Genomic DNA, 17891 nt, shown 5'->3' on the forward strand with positions numbered 1-17891 from the left:
TGCTTTGGCAGCATTTTCAGCTCAGATTGCATTCAGTGTGTAGGACATGGTGTTTTAGGCTCACAGTTCTGAAGCTTCAGAGAAACTTCTGATAGGCATATGTTATCAGAGGATCAAAAGCATTGATGTTCCCCAGACTACAAATTGATATTGATTATCTTGGAACTGACCTGGCATCACTGCAAGTAGTGTTGGGTTTATGTTTTATAGATATGTGTTTCCCCTTTGTAGCTAATTTTGTGTCTTTCTCCAGTTCTTCACAACGACGTGAAATAAGATGTACCTCCGTTACACTGATATTCTGTCCTTGGAGATGTTCAGAACTCACCTGGACAAACCTGTGGTTGACCTGATAGAAGTTGGTCCTGCTTTCAGAGTATTACAAATCCTTTCCAAAATGTACTAATCTCTCATTGTAAAATATTAATGCAGTGGAGATTTTATACACGAACATGCACATGCTCTTAGTTCTGCATGAAGGATTAAGCATGTTACAAAGGATTTAATCTTTAATTGTTTGGCTTAAGAAACAGCAAAAGCGTGGGCAGTGGGCTTTCTATAGTGTACTCGAATCAAACATGCCTGGAGTGGGATCTCGGTTCTGCTGATGCCCCCCCGCCCCCCCCTTTTTTTTTAAATTGGCCAAAAAGGGAAATTTAAAAAAAAAAAAGAAGTTAGGAAATTATGTGTAATAATGATATCTTGACAGAAGATGTTATGTATGCAGTTCACTAGATGATAGAACTAATATATTTGATATATACAGTTTATTTTGTGTCTGTTTTGTGAACTAAATGAGCTTTATATTGCTCCTTTTCCACTGCATCCTCCCTTTTGCATAAGATCAGCAAGAGACAACTAGAGAAGATAATTTTTTCAAAGTGAGATTTACAGATGTTTCATTTTACTGAGATTTTAATTGTATGTAGTTGTATCTTTGAGACTACATTTTTCACATAACCTGGCTGGTTTTGTGTTCATTAAGAGCATATGAATTTTTTTCTCCGAGTCTTAATTCCAGAAATCCCTGCAGATATCCCAACAGTTATGTCGTGATCCTGGCACGTAATTTGTTAAAAGTGTCTCTGTCTGGGTACGTCTTTATAGCTTTTACACAATCTCTGCACACTATTCTTAGATGGAATTAGAAATCATTTCATCTGAATATGTGTAAAACTGCAACATAGTTTCATGTCATAAAGGTGCCGTGATAAAATGGACTGAAATCCTTATTCTATCATGTTTGGAATTTACATATTTCTTCTGTAAATATTGCAGCACTAGAACCTATTCTTGTCAGAGTAAGCAGGCAAGTAGCTTGTCTTTGGCCGCCAGACCAGAAAGCTGGGATTGGTGGTAGGGAGGCTTGTTTTGCAAGACGATGTGTAGCAGGCAGGTTTCACACTCAAGCATAATATTGTCATCAGTGAAAACCTGTAACTTCAAAACTAGCAGCTGAAAGATGTGCACTCCACTAGCGTAATGGAAAACCTGCTTCGTGGTATGCCTTTTTTTTTGTAACACAATATACACTGAGATAGCTATCAGACTGTATTTTTACAGAAATATGTTGCCTCTTTAAGAGCTGAAATTTTTCTTGGTTGGTTTATCCCTCAAAATTTATTAAATATTCAGATGGCAAAATATTTAGAGATCCAATTTCCCCTTAACATTTTCCCATGGAGTTTTCATTTGTGTTAGTAGGAGTTACATAGAGAAGAGGATACACATTGCAGTTGTTTGGGTTTTTTGTTGTGCTTGTTGTGGGGTTTTTTGTTTGTGTTTTGTTGTTGTTTTTTGGTTGTTTTTTTTTAAATCTCCGTTACTGGCACAGCAATTAGAGAATTATCTGTAGTTCTCTAGTTCTAAGTTATTGGCTATTTTTTTAAACATCAGAGTGAGAGTTTGCATTTTCTGTTTAAGGAAGAAGAGACCTGTGTTGGGTAACTTTTTTTCCCCTGTAGCACACTCAACTCCCAACTCTGTGGAAGGAGCTAAATCAGTTTGATAGCAAAATGACCAGCTGTCCAAGAAAAAACAAAAATCTCATGAGAAAGCTATCCAATAGGAAAAAACACGTAAAGCTGGTCAAGTGCACTGCTGGACTACCTTTTAATTCTGTGAGTGACCTCTACTTTGTTCTAGTGTTAATGTGTCCTTGGGGCCATATTTTTCACAGAATCTAATCCCTGAAGATGCAAGTACGTGCCTAGTCTGCTTCCCTTAAACTGCCTGGAGAACTCCCTGCCATTGATTTTCAAGTTAGATACCGAAATATTTCCCCAAACCATAATGTGGTGTGACTCATCAGTAAATCTAAGTCCAATCCAATGTCTTGGTGAAAACAGGCGTTTAAACTGTGACCTCTTGAAGGGAGACCTAATTTGGGTCTTCTGGCACTGTTCTAGGTATTTAATATGTTTGCATTCATAAGAAGAAATGGAAATTGTCAGTCCTCTGGTTTTGGTTCTGCAATAACTATTGGTAGTTTATGTTAAAAGACGAAATTTTCATGATCAACTGTAGTTTGAAATGAGTACTTCAGGAGGCTACAGGCATAACCACATCACAGGGCCAGAGAACAGGGTTCCTACAAAAAAGTTTGGTTTTGAACACCGATAGGCATCTCTGCCCTTCCTTTGTGTTTCCACAAGTGAACATCAATGTACGTTCTCCTGCTCAGTCTTCTCCACTCCAGCTCCATGACACAAGTGCATGCTGCATGCGACTTTCTTCCCTGAGTAACAGAGCGTGGTGGTTGTCCCTCCCATCTGGTCATCCCACTTCAGCATCCCAAGAACAGCACAGCATCTTACCCGCTAATATGGGCTGTCCTATAAGCGGCTGATGAGGCCCTTCGTTATTTCTTATACAGTAATGTATAGGATACCTTCTTAGGTCTTGTTCCCAGTTTGCAAAACACATTTACCACTGACCTAGAATTTAAAATCTAATTTAAAACAAATAACAAGTGGCAGCTGACAAGAAGCCAAAGAACACAGCTTAGGGGCTGGAGGCATAAGCATCACACTGCTTGTAGCCTGAACCAGAGCTTTCCATTCAAGCTTAGTACTACCTCATAAAGTACCTACAGAAAAATATATTTTTATGTCGTTAAATTGTGTCACCACAAGGAAAAACACAGTTACTGGTGTATCTGGTCCCCACAGAGAAGTTTGCAAACTCTGGGATGGCTGCACTGAATTGGTCCTCTACTCTGACTGGTGCCATTCCCTATTATGGGTAAAGGTAGCGGTTGTCATTTTTTACAGGACTAGATGGAGGAAGGTTGGGGAGAAGTCAGCCTGGCAAGTTTTGTTGTAAAGGCTAAGAGCCTCCCTTCATCCCTGAGCACAGGGGATCACGTCAGTGGGGTTTGTGATGGGTCAGTGTGGTGGGGACAGGGCTGCAGCCGCTGTTGCTTTGGGGTATCTTTGCTGCAAAACAGAAGCGTGCAGCTCTCTAAGGGCTGTCCTAATGAACACGAGCACAGGTAGCAATGGAGATGTGATGTCATGGACTTCTGCTTTGGGCTAGCAAGCTTTCTATCAAGGTTATTTGTCTAAGGTTTTTTGGCACAAATGTTAGTTTGTAACTTACCTTCAGTGCTTTGTGTTTATCCATACCAGCTCAATTTGAGCGTGTGTATCCAGGCTACAGCAATACTTCAGGTTTGCTCAGGGGACGTGCTCTCAGAGCCTTTCTAAACTTCTTTTGAAATGGGAAGTTTCTCTGGACCCCGAAGCATTCAGGAACCAGAAGCACGCATGTCTCAGATTTGTCTTGGAAATGTCTCAGGTTTGTGCGTAGCCCTATAAGCACATACCAGTTTTTCACTGTATATGTCTGAAACAGACCACGTTCTTCCAAAACAATATAATGTTCTGGAAAAGTAGGGTTAATTGGCTTCACTGGGTGTTGCAAATGCTGTAGCTTTTGCATATATACTCCAGTAGGTAGATTCTGTGTAAAAAAACCAGCTTTTAAACCACTAAATCAATAGACAGGACACCAACCCTGGCTTTTCAGCAGCCGTGTGGGTAACACAAAAGAAGGTTCACCAGAAATTCCTTTTGCCTTTGATTATCTCTAGCCTGTTCGTTTTTGTCTAGGTGCCCTCCTGCCTCTGCTGGCTAAAGGCAAAGCTTCGAGACCTTCTCCGTTTTCAAGTCCTTCATTTAAACCATGGGTGTTTACAGTGAATTATTTAATGTATTGGTAAATGAGACTTTTGGATGAGATTTTGAAAGTGGTGTTATTTCTTGCTTCCATTTGTTTTGAGGTTTGGGGGATTTTGCCTTAATATTCTTCTGATCCTTTGCATGGGACTGTAGGTTTTTTCCTCGATATCCTTAGCCAAATTGTCTTTTTTCCCCTCCATAAATGATCGGAGTATTCAGAACCTTGAGGTACTGCAGGCTGTACAGTGAGACCTCTGTTACTCTGTACAATATAAAATCGATTCAAATAATTGGCTTTAATAATCAATTTAGTGGTGATTTATTTTGCCTAAATAAACAAAGTGGTTTCAAAATAGGCCTGCACACAGTCCGGTCTCTTCAGATTTCTGTTCTGTTACAAAAGAGAACATTTTCTGGTTTTGCTGTACCAAGTTTTTGATGAAGGTAGTTAAGAAAGTTTAAAAAATAAAAGGATTGACCACTCCCTTTTCTTGGTAAGAACAGAATAAAACAAAACCTGTAAATGTTCTAAATGTTAGAACAATATGCTGGTAATTAAAATATAGGGAGGACTGTTATTACTCTTTATTTATACTTCCACATAGCTTTCCTGAAAAATTAACATACTTCTTATTAACAAACATTTCTGGTTAGATACTTATTGTGAAGATTGTACAAGGCTTTTTCTTTTAAACAATTCCTAATTGGTTTTTTTTGGAATTCTGCTGGTACTGATATATTGCCTCTCTAGTATTTTTTTTTACCCATTTGCAGATGTTCTACATGTAGATATTTAAAAATTACAATCAATTCATACAGACAGAAAAAATTCATTATTTTTTTTTCCAGACAGAAAAAGTTCAATTAAATACAGACAGAAAAATGACTTCGGATCAATTTTGATTGATTTGGTATATCAAAATGCTAAGAAAGAATAAACACATTGAAAAAGTATTTCTTATGAACTTGCACCTGCAGAACTATTAAAATTTTCTGAAACACTTCCTGCTGATTTAGCATTACTGTTATCTCTGCAGAATAGTCAACATTAACAGCAGAAAATCTAATCTTAAATAAAAAGGTTTTGTAGGACCATACTGAGGAATATGTCTTACTCCACATATAGGCTAACATGCATGTTAATATAAAGCCAGCTGAATAATTCTATGTAAAGCTCAAGCAATAGCATGGTTCTTCTGAGGTCAAGCAACAACTGGTAAATAATTTATTTCTTCAATTTTCAAACGATTGAGTGACAGAACTATAGAGACACCAAGATCAGAATACTGGGGAGAAAGAATAGTCACAGTGTGCCAGTGTATATCCAGTACAGTAAGCTTTCAGCCTTATTATGTAGGTAATGATTTGTTTGAGAGAGAGAGTTTTGAATACGTCTACTTCTGACTGAATTGAACCAGAACTTTATGCTATTGTATTGGAAGGACAGAAACCCTTATGTAAATTTTTGTGCATGCAAGACCTATTTAAACAACTTAGGTGCTAAGAGAAAAATATCTTTTTATTAGTAGGATTTTTTTTTTTTTTGTAAGTAGTACAGCTTGTGGACATAGTTCTAAAATGTAAGATTTGTGAAAAGAGGGATAGGGGTTTTTGTAGATCTACATGACATCTGTACTTAATTAACAAGTTTATTTCCAAAAGGGCTTAGCTAAAGCTCAGAAATTAATCCCAAGAAATCTTTCTTCTTTGAATTACTTTTTGTTAATAAAATAGAAAAAAAAAAAAAAAAAAAGCCCATGTGTTTCTTGCTTGTGGTTAGTCCAGACCCTTTTTTCCAATACAGACCTTTTTTTAATGCTATACCACTGGTAACATTTTGAATCGCAGAAAACACTTTTATAAAATGTTGCAGTAAGGGAGACATTTTAGCAGAGTTTTCTGGTTTTATTACCCATATGTACAGGATATTGCTTTGACATATCAAAGAATTGGTTCTGCTGCAAACAGAAAGAAGGAACATGTACTAAAAGTAACTGGGGATGGGTGGGTAACAAACAACTGGAGGAGGCTGTGCAAGAGATTTAAGTTGCTTCCACCAAACAAGTCTTACATTCATTCCCGAAAGCCTCAGCCCTGGCTCTTTTGCTAGCTTTCACCAGTATGGCCTGCTTATCAAAGCACTTTATCAATGGGGAAGGGACATGGGTTAACCGCTTCACTCAACTCGAACTTCCCAGCTAGCAGTCTGTCACCCAACAGCTGTTTTTCAATATGTACACTATGTGCTGCAGAGCTGATTCAGAGCTCATGACAAGAACGGCATTGTATTATGGGGCTTGTTCAAGCTTGGGGTTAGTTTCCTTCAAGCTTAAAGGGAAAAGAATCCAAGCACAGCTCCAAGGTTATGCTTTTTTTTTTTTTTAATTATTTTTTTAAAAAGGTATTTTCCCCATCACAGTTAAGTGTATGCATATGTGTATACATTTAAAATATGCAAGCCCCTAGTCCTTGCCATCTCTCCTTTCTGGAAAGTGTCAGTGTATCTGTTTCAAGTGCTAATATAGCAGACCAGATCAATCAGTAATTCTGTGAGTGGTATATCCTTAATATAGATACAAGGTGTGAATATGTGTGCCTATATTGCTGTTTATTTCCATGCTATTTTTTTCTCTGTGTGTATATAGAAAATAAAAATAGATTCAAAGGTAGACTGAGTTTGAACAATTTTTGAGGGGCAGGTTCAGAGCACACTTAGACTGGGGAAACTAATTCGCTGGTTCCTTCAGTGTTTGCTTTCTTAAACACAAGTTAAATACCTAGCCTTCACGAGGATAAACTTAACTCTCTGAAAATGCATAGATTTAGTGAGGTTTCAGGGGGAGCAGCAGAGAAGAGGTTAATACCACGCCTGCTCTTCAAAATCCAAGGGTGATGGTGAAGCTGCTGAGCTTCCCACAAGCTGCTCCTTGGCCTGGAGATCCTGGAGAACAGAGGTCCAGTGTGGGGGAGGCAAGGGATCAGATGAGCAAACCCAAACCCAAGCAGCTGGGAACCTGTGGGGTGGCAGGGTAGACTAACAGACCACCCAGTAGTTAAGAGGATCTAGGGTGGATTCAAAAACAGAGGGATAGCACAGGGTTTTTTTAGGTCTGTGCTAGAGGGAAGTGTGTGGGATGGAATTGGGTATTGGATATTTATTAATCACCTCCTGTAGTAGCCAGAGGTTAATACAGAAGGATTATTTCCAAGCAAAGTTCATGTCACTTGCTGAAAATATCTTCTCTGTTCTCAGTGGGTGCCCACAGCACCTGGGGCCTTCACTAGAGTAAGGACTGGGGTGTTGCCCCGGCCCCTGCTGCTTCCTGTTCTTCCCCCTTACCTTGTACACCGGCCTCTAGCACATAGAAGCGTTGTAAAATTTCCAAGCTGCACCAGTTTGCTGGAGATTAATAGTTGCAGAAGCAAAGTGGTGGGAGTGGAATGCAGTTCTGCCAAGACAAATCCCACCGGGGCAGTGATGAAGCCAGGTTTGGCTCCAGTGTCTCTGAAGCTTGTCGGGCTTTTATGTCTCTCAGCTGGGTGAAGCACACGGACAAACTGCTGGGTTTGGGCAGGCTACAGCGTAATGGTTCACCTTGCAGACCACAGGCATCTCAAGAGAAGATTATCCATGCACCCCACCACGAGTGTTTTGAATCTTAAGATGCTGCAACCTTCTGAACACCTTCTGTTCGGTCCACTTGATGGCAAAGCTAGTCTCAGGCTGTGGTTCGTGGTTCCTCCTGGAACAGTTTTACGATGACTTTCCAAAACTGCTTTCTGTTTGTATTTTCCTAGGAATAGAGTAAGAGGAGGGAGTGTTAAATATTCGACTTGTTCTGAATTTCAGCATTTGCATGGAATACAAGTGAAGTCTAGAAACAGTTTAATTTGGTTCCTTTGACAGAACCATGGCAAATCCTGTTAATGAGTTATATATCAGTCTTTGAACTCGTGCAAATGAGTTCTGTTACCAGACTGTGTTTTCATTCCTTTCCTTACACATAGCAAATAAATAAGTGTGAAAGAGTGGAGAGCTTTAACTGTAGTACTGATTATTTGATCCATGTCCTTATAAGCATAATAAATAATATTCTTTCAACACCTTGAATCCAGAAGTTTCTCAAAAAAACCCTTCTAAAATACTGATTTTATATTCATACAAGCAACTTATCAGAATGATTTGATCTGGTTATTTATAAACCTTGTGTTTTACAGAATGTGGAAGAATATGCAAATATGCTTATAACAGCTTGAAACAGTCTGGACAGGACAAATTTACACAGCCACAATGGAAATACTCTGCTAGACTTTCACCTAGGATACAGTGCTACACAATCTACACCCAAAAAAGGACCCGGGCTTCTCTAACTACTCTAATAGCTCTTACCTGAAAGATGCTATTTCTACTGAGAAACTGCTACGTAGAGACTTCCTGATACCTCGCTTCAGTACAGATTATTTTGCCCAGTATAACTTCTCACAGTTTTTAAGGAATATATCATCCCAACCTCCCCCATCCAGCTACTGGCTTGGCAAAACTACTGCAAGTACATGTTGTTATACAGCCTTTGCAGGGAAGCACTAGAAAGCAGCCATGATGTAGAAATGTTTACTATCTCTGGCTGATATAAAGGACTTAATTAATTTAGTATGCTTTTGTATTTCTGATGGAGGTGTTCAATTTAATTCTTATAAATTGTACAGGCCTTCTTTCATGACCAAGAGAAACAGTTGCCCAGGGTGAGTTGTTAGCAGGCCTCACGCTGAAGGGAGGTCACTGTCTGTGGATTGCTCTACCGCTCTTTATTTCAGATTCTCAAATGCCTTTTACAGGTGCGAATCACACCTCAAAGGCAGGAGGGAGGTAAACATGAGGCAGATGAGTATTGTCAGTTCTGAGGAATAGAGTGTTAGTGATTTTCAGAGGTTAGCAAAAATAGGCAGAACAAAGATATTTTGACTTTCTAATCCGTATGGTTCAATGTCCAAGGCAGGTGCAGCTGTTTGTGGAGATTTCTTTTTGCCATCGTGCTTTCAAAAATTAATGTCAGTTTTGGTGGTCTATATATTTGAGTTTGATGCACGTATAACTAGCTACTGATTTTAATAAAAATTTAGTTTAGGTTAAATATACATATAATACAATTAAAACTGACAGATATCCTAAACTTTAAAATAGAATCATAAAATAAAATATCCCAGTTGGTCACCAAATGAGGAGTCTAGGTGGCCCAGATAAATAGCATTAAGACAGGACCATCTTCAGGTAAGTCACAAGAGTCTTTCCTCGCTACGGTGAGTGCCAGACAGGAAATCAGAAGCAAGGAAAGCAAATTGGACAGGAAGAGGGGCAAGGAAAAAGGATTATAAACTAGGACTCGCCTCAGGAGTGCAAACTTGTTTTTTTAAATTAGTTGTTTCACCAACAACTGTTATTGTTTAATAATGTGGGGAAACAGTGGGTGACATGCAGCAATGGAGACAGATTGAGCAGGATTTTTCTTCTGAGGGTCAGGTTGGCATAGCCCCATCAGAAATTTCAGAGGAATGGAGGCTGTGTTGGGAAGGCAAATTGCTTTTAAATAGCTATACCTTTAAGTATGAGGGCAAGTCCCAGTGATCAGGGATCTTGAGTATTTAGATGGCCAGGGGCCAACCTTGGGAAGTAAGTGGTATGATAGCAGGCTGGTACACCTTGGCCACTGCAAAAGAAAAACCAGGGTGAGCCCTGAGCTTTAGGTAAGTGACCTTTGGATCCAGGAAATAATCTCTTCTACCTCCCTGCCCAGCAGATTTTAGAGGATTTAATTGTTCACTGATTGTAGGATATAGATGTGACTTCTTTATGCCTGATATTGGGTACATATTATAAATAAAATTATAGCCCACCATTTTTTAGTCCCACGCTGAGTTATCTTGTCATCCTGTATGATGAGTGAGCTAATAATTGGGAAGTATTAAGCCTGAGAGTAATTTTTTTTTTTCTTCTGGTAGATTCATTCCTCTAATTTTGAAACTAATGCTAAATTCCTGCATTTTTGAAGACTATCTATTATTTTTGAGCTATCTAAAGCATGCAGGAGGTTGTTCGCAAGAGTATTTATAGCACAGTATTACTCTTCAAGAGGGTTGATTGTCCATGATTCCGTATGCTGTATAAAGATGACTGTGGGTGGTGGTAGATTCCTTTGGAGAGATACGCTTGGATATTGCATCAATTATTAACACCTTCTTAACTTAAGAGCTGTCCAGAAAAGGTTAATAAATTTTTCAGGAAGGAAACTCTATTTTATCATTTAATTTTGTCCTGCTGAATTTTATTATTGACTAGTTGAGGGAGATGGAGGTTGAACTGAAACTTTTTACACCCTAGAGCACACCCGTTAAATTTCTTTTTCAAAAGCTTGTCAAAACGCAACAGTCTTATCTTTCTTTTTGCAGGACAAATACGTTAATAAAACTGGTATATTCCTCAGTGCATCACTGGTTGTTATGTATTATAAAATATTAATTATTTCAGCTACTAAAATATTACCCTCCGGTGTAAAGAAGCTGTTAAAAATGTTTTTAAATGAAAATAGAGACAAAATTCTTTTTCATATTCTGTTGAATGTCAAAGGTGAGATTTTAATGTTACTGAAGGAAGTGGAGATTGAATATAGAATTTCCTTTGTATCTGGAGCAATGAACAAGCGATGATTTGTCCAGACCTATTGTTTCAAGAATTATTGTTAACTTAAGAAACAAAGGCTTGTGAAGTGCACTTTGGAGAATCTTGTCCATTTTGTCATTCCTGCAGATATGAAAGAAATTCTCTATTCAGCAGGATCCTTTTTGAAAAGGGTAATGATACAAGCTTTGCCACCTTCCCTTTAGGAAGTGCTCTCCAAACAGTTGAAGGGAAACAGAAGAACATTTTTGCTGCGATGACTAAATGCAGGTCTTGTTCAAGTATTTGGCTTGCTTCGATATCTATCCCCTCCTCACCCAACTGTAAAGGTTTACCTGGGCTGCAGGTCAAAAATAACACCGAATTCCTTGCCAACTACTGCAGCCTTTCTTTTAGGTGCCTGCTGCTGGTTAAAGTTAGAGGTCTCCTGGAAGTGGAGGCTCTGAGGCTTGATCACCTGTGCTCCCTTTCACGTAGTCTTCAAGCACAGCACCTTTCTCCGCTACAGTCCGTCTTTTGGTTGTTGCTGCTATTTCAGTTCTTATTAAATTTAGTAGTTGATTGATTCTTCCTGTCAGTCCCAAAGCCACTGTTTTGCAACTTGGTTAATTTTAATTAAGATTTGCTAGTAATGTCAAGACTAGACTGTGTTGTCCCTGTGTGAGATAAAGGAGCGTTGCATGTTCTTTCATCACTGTCATCAGATACTAATGCAAGCATAGAGTAAAATAAGCACTTAAAAATAAAACCATCTCTGATGTGTTTAAAATGCCGCCCAGAAAATGCATGGTCGAAGTAGAGGTGGGCCATTAGAGTACTTCTCAAGCTTAGTTTTGGTGTTATACTTGAAGTCACTGGTTTTGCTCACTGTCAACCACGTCTCACAATTCCCGAGACTTCTGGGAGAGACAAAGGTTTCTCTGCAGAATCTGAAGTTCCGAAATGCAGGACATCTTGTTCTGCTGCTATCTTTTTGTGTGTGTGGTCCTTTCATCTTTCCTTTCCTCCTTTGCCTTTTGTCTTTGCTATCAGCTTCTTCCCTTTCAGGTTTTGTTGTTGTTCCTTCCTCCTCGGTGCTCTCTGCACCATCTCTCTGTGTTATCTCCCCTTCCCAAGCACAAGGATCGCTGTTCAGCACTTCCCAACATCATCAGGTTAATTCTCACACTTTTGATCAGTGCTTCCCTCCTAGCTTTGCTCACACGCTTTGGCCAAAGCTGGGAGGAAAGTGTGAGGAGATCAGACAGTCCAGAGACAGCAAGCGTGATGTGAGAGTAGCGTCCTGGGACATGGTCAGGAAAATGGCTTAATAACAGGATGTCCCATGAAATGCAGACCACTTGAGAAGTGTGACAGCCTTTAGAACCCCAAAAGGTTGTAACATCTGTAGTTGCTTCTTGTATGCACTCAGTTTCAGTAGCTTTTATTTTGTCTGAGTATGGGTTTGGTTTTTGAGAGATATTTCAGAAAACTGTCTGCAAATATGTTCAGAAAGGGGGGAAATCCCCCTCATCCCTACCAACTAACTTTGATTTTAGCTACTGTAAGTCCCTTTTTCTTTTTCTTGCTCATTGGCTTCCAAGAAGCTTCTAAATATGTACAATATTTAGGGGCATTTCTATTCATCTTTTGGTCAGCATTTAAGTGCATTATTTGTTTAGTTAAACATGTATTTCGCTTCTGTAAATGTATTATTTATCTGATAAATCCTATTGGTTTATTTGGAACCTTTACAGCCTGAAGGGCAAACACACATTTTGGCATGGCAATAGTTTAGAAAACATGTATTATTTACCCATCAGAAGGTAATGGGTCCTAAGGAGCCATTATGGTCCAGCTTGTAAATCCTTCTCAGTTTGCATATTATTGACCCAATAGACAGTAACAACTCTTGGGACCTGTTGTGGTCTATCCATATTCATTTGGTTGCTGTACATGTGTGTAAAGTCTGCTTGCTGAAAATCCTTACAAATGCTTGATTGAAAAAAATATATGCAGAAAGTTATATTTATAAAAGAAATTGCTTGGTCAGTTTTAATTTCCCTCTTTCCTTCTCTCCCATAAATACCTAGAGACACTTTTAAGGAGAATTGTTTGTTTTGGAATTACACAAGCACCCAGAAGAGCTTTATCCTAGTAATTATTTCTTTTTAAAAAAAAAACACTTATGTAATATAATACTCAGTCTGACTTTCGACAAATTTTTAAAAAATGCTTTTATGCCAAGTTTCAGGCTAACAGCAAATTTTTACAGCTGAATAATAAACATTAGACATATGAGTATATAATGGAAATGTTGACACCTCTAAGGCTAGTTGAACAAATAATTTTCATGTAATGAGACTTTTTGCTTTTTAGACCTAGATATTTTGAAGTTTTATTCAAACCATTTCTTTAAAACCAAAACCTCTTCAGATAGCACGGGAGTGTCATGTGCGATCCAAAAAAGGTGTTGCCGTCACCAGAACTGTTAGGCTCTGGTACCTGGGAATAAAAGTCAGCATTATTCTAGGGCATCAGTACTCAATGTGTGTCTGTGTCTATGCGCCTGAATTTGTTACACTTGTTTCTGCAACATGGTGGAACAGGATAAATAAAGATTATGGCTGCCTTGGCGTGAAGTTGTTCCTAACTCGGTTCCACAACAATTTCCTTGTGCAGCTTATTACTGTTCGGAAGACTGGCTGGGGAATTTGTCTTAGAAGTGTGATGAAGGCAACCAAAAAAACAGAAAAATGCTGATTTTTGTGGTGTACAGAGCGTAAGAGCCTTGTTCCAGCCGATTATGCAGAGATGAATTTGTGTTTTAACTAGGTCCATTGACATCCATCTTGGAAACAGTGCGTAGCGTTTGTTAAGGAGCTTACTTGGCTCTGAGCTTGGATGTGCCGAGTACCTTGCAGAAAAGAAAGTGTGCCCCACCAAGAACGGGGCCCAGCTAGACGGGATGGTCCAAGCTGTGGTGAACGAGCGTGCCTGCTTCTCTCAGCCAGCTGTAAGCCAACACTGTGCGATGTCTGCTCAGGGTTTTAAGCCAGCCAGAATTTCTGGTCGTCTTAAAGACTTGGGGTGTGGGGGGGTAGGAATCGTCATTTGAAACCCAAAATGTTTTATGAAGTAATAATAATAATGTATGGGAACATTGAATCCTGGAATTGTTGAAGGGCAATGGGAAACTTGATGGTGTGCATTAACTGGGATTTTTTTTTTTTTTTAAGGCAGTGAGCTCTTTTTGAGCTTACCCTTGTACCTGAATCTGAATGTGCGTACAGATTTACATATTTATATAAAGAATTGTGTGCATGTAAGCATGTATATTTTAAACTAATTATGTAATTATTAAGGATTTCTGTACATTGTTGCTTATGTGCCCTTTCCAGTCTTAAAGCAATTTGTCTGGGACTGTATGCATTATATGCATTCTCTTGAGCTTCAGTGGTCAAATAATATGTACTCACAGAGGAGTGAAATGAGAGTACAGCAAAACAGTCTATACCTTCTATTTTTATTTAAAATTTGTGGTCAGATATTCAGTCCTTGCTGCAAAGCAGAATCTGTTTTTTATTACATGTTTAAACAAATGACAGATTTTTAATGGAAAATAATAATCACTTTGTGACTATTTATTAAGCTTAAAGAGAGAAATTTGCAAATCCTTAGAAGACCTTAAGTCTGGCTAGTCTCTCCAGTTGCGAAGTTTAGCTTGAAGAAGAAAATGTCAAGTATTACAACCAGTCATTCTTGCTGCCCCAAACCACTGCTATCATCTCTGGCCTACATATAAAATCATCAGTCAGTAATTATATCTCTTGCTGCAAAGTATAGTAATCAGTGTTTGTTAATCTCCATTATACATACATAAATCAGTTTTTTAAAAATGGTAGAGGACATTTATTTGCAGTCTGTTTATTTTAAATTTCTTTACAGGTAATCCACAAGACAACGACTTCTGCCAAAGCTGAAGAAGTCTATTGCTTTTTCTGTAGACTTTGCTTATCATTAATAGAAAGCAGCATGTGTACATCCTGCAAACTCATTTCCTTATTTAAAGTGGGCATCCTTCCTTTACTGAGATATGCTTCCTCTTTCAATACAGGAGTGAGGATGAAGCCTTTGTAAGTCCTTAAAGGCACATCCCTTCCAAATGACCTTTTGTCCCGTGCTAGTAAGTTGCATTGTTTAATCGACTCCCTGTTCAGTGCAGCTACATGAGGTGTCTTTGGAAACGAAGAAAAAAAATTTCTGTGCTAATTAAATTTGGAAACGTGTCATATTTTCCAATTATAAAGCGTAAATGAAAGCTCAGTTGAGTGTGGTGTGCTTTCTGGTAGCCTGTTGGGGAACTGAATTCCAGGGAATAACTGAGCAAGGTTTATTCACGCAGCTCTCAAAAGGATAGTCACTGTGTTTGGGCAGAACTTTGCCCTATAGATTTCTAAATCCCTCACACAAATATAACACTGTATTTATTTTCCTTTGATTCATATGGCCAAAATTTACCCAAATTTACTTAACTACATAGAAAATTACTAGGTCTATACCTTTTCCATATGCAAGCAGCAACATATAGTGAGGTATCAGTGCTACATTTCTCTTGAAAGTTCAAATGCATCTTCCCAGTACACATGTTTATTTGCCTAGGTTTACTTTTTGTTTGTTTTGTTTTGTTTGTGTTTGGGATTTTTTTGTTTTGTTTTTTTTTACTGGATTTAAGTTTAAGAGAAAATTATTCTTCCTGTGATATACTTGTGCTTGATTTTCCTGATAGTGTCAAATATCAGTTGCTGTGGAAGAGATATTAATCTCACAGGCACTGGCTTTATAACATTATTAAAGTAATTGACTAGAAGTTAGGTTGTAGGTAGTTTCTCTTTAATGACAGATACAGTGTTTCACTAATCAGAGATGAAGGAAAATGAAATATGAAAAAAATTTTGGGCCATTGCCAAAGTCTTAAAGCCAAATTTTGCCCTTAAATACTTTGTAAATTATAACAAGAGGTTATGTTAATTCATCCCTCCTGTTTTTATCATAACGGTAGGCAACTTAAAAGGGAATGGTGTTTTCTCTACTGGCTACTTAATTTTACTCTATGGGTTTCAAAAGCCTTTCTTTGCTGTCTCCTCCCTCTGTATCTCCCATTTCCCCTCCCAGTGAACAGCCAGGATTACACCGAGGTCATCTATGATCCTTCCTTGGCCTCTTTCCCTCTGGGTAATAATTATGTGCTTTATAGAAAGTCTAGTGTTTGAGCTGGAGGATCCCATGCTGCCCCAGTTCCACAGCAGCAAACTTGTTCATTCCATTCAGTCATTTTGCATAAATTTGCCAGACTACAGGTGTTTACGATAGATTTGATGTGCGGGTTTGTTAGGGTTTTCACCCTCTGTTCATCCTATGGAGCATACCTGTAGGCCATTGGTAAATGTTTCCTTTTAAAAGCTTTTAACAGCCAACATTGGTGTCTGTACTCAGACCAGGTCCTGTGGAGTTGACTGGAACTCCCAGAGCTTTCTTCTGTGAGATGATGAGCCTTTCTGTCATAGATTTGTTGGGATGCATGCATATGCTTACGATGAGTGATACCATCAATTTCCAGGGGACTGTTCACACCGGTGAAACATTAAAGGGTGGTAACATGAATTGGTAAATACCTTACTTCCTCCTGACTTGACCCCAGCGAGGGGGTCTCCATAGGTACCTTGTTAGTTACTGGAGAGAGGAATTTTGCTCTAGAGGATGAATCAGAGGAAGATCTTAACCCCCTCCTTCCATAGCTTATTTTATTGACTATATAGTCATAGCCACTTTCATTCAAAACCCTGGCTGAAATAGTCTCCTACTTTTCTGTTTAAAGCCTGGTGCTTAAGTTACTTGCCCCAGAAGTGGGAAACCTGTATCATCCTAGAGGACTTCAGATCCCTAGGTTGCCTGTCCTTCGCAGGAAATGCTCTACCTGTGGGAGTACACCAAGACGGGATCTGCTCTCCAACGTACGCCGTCCAGCAGCCCAGCGTTCAGGATATTTGTCACAGGGACAAAGACACTACAGGTGAGATAGATGAGGTATAAAAAAAAGGAAAACGAGATACAAGATGGTTTCAACCTGCAGTGGAAAGAGAAGCTGGAAGAAAATAAATTTTTCATGTTCTTTGGTGAATATTGAGACCCCCAGTGTGATTGAGGTTGAAATCTTATATCCTTTGCAATCAACTGGAATGTCGTCATTAAATGCAAAACACTTAGCCTGTGGCTTTTAGTGACTTCCCCAGAATTGCAATGGAAGTCCATGGCACAGCTGAGTCCTGGTGCCAGCCTTCCAGGACTATGTTTAAAAAAAGTAAAAAAAAAGAGAATGGAAAAACACACACATGCCTCCATTCAGTTTGTTCAAGTTTTTCTGAGCCGTAGTGAAAAAGGATGGAGTTCTGAAATATGACTTGCTATGGCCTCAACATAGTAAATTGTTCACTGGAGTGTTTTTGTGACCAACCTGTGTATGACAAAATATGTCAACCTTCTTGGATGACAGTGATGCACCTTTTAGAACAGCCACCTTCTGCATGTGCAGTTTGAAGGGGACCTTTATGACCAGGTGGTTGGTGTGATTAAGTTGTAGGAGAGATCCTTACTCAATTGCAGGTAGTGCAAATTTGCCAATCACAGGAGCAGTGCTGTTTCTTTAACAAGTTTGAGTGATTAAGATGCTAGCAGCAAAGGAAATCCACGTGCCTTTCTGTCCTTTCTTCACCCTTAAGAAAGATGTTGAGACAGCTATCTTATTAGATCCTGTTGGCTAATGAGTGTATGTGTGCAAGGCAAAACCCAACTGGCTAATGACCTTAATGCTTCTGATGTCCTTTGCTCTAGTGGAAAAGGAGAAGAGGAAAAATGGGAGGGGAAGATTTTTTTTTTCCCCTATTCTTAGGACTGTGATATGGGGTCCTGAAGGAAAATGTTTTTTAAAATTCCTTTAAGAGGAACTAATATCTTCCAACATATGTTTAAGGGAAAATCTTGAAAAATATTTTAATAAA

At 38.8% G+C, this 17891-nt stretch overlaps 1 protein-coding gene and 1 long non-coding RNA gene across 3 annotated transcripts in view; one reads left to right on the top strand and one right to left on the bottom strand.

Annotated features, from left to right (window-relative positions):
• GMDS (GDP-mannose 4,6-dehydratase) overlaps window positions 1-17891 on the top strand; it is a 432191-nt gene that overhangs the window by 123940 nt on the left and 290360 nt on the right. The gene's annotated exons all lie outside the window — the stretch shown is intronic.
• On the bottom strand, window positions 4283-7949 carry LOC142600754 (uncharacterized). Its single transcript, XR_012834318.1, has 2 exons — window positions 7522-7949; window positions 4283-4443 (listed from the first exon to the last, which is right to left on the bottom strand). It is a non-coding gene; the product is annotated as an uncharacterized LOC142600754 (long non-coding RNA).

This window comes from Balearica regulorum, chromosome 2 (assembly GCF_011004875.1).
Source record: "Balearica regulorum gibbericeps isolate bBalReg1 chromosome 2, bBalReg1.pri, whole genome shotgun sequence".
NCBI classification, from domain to species: Eukaryota; Metazoa; Chordata; class Aves; order Gruiformes; family Gruidae; genus Balearica; species Balearica regulorum.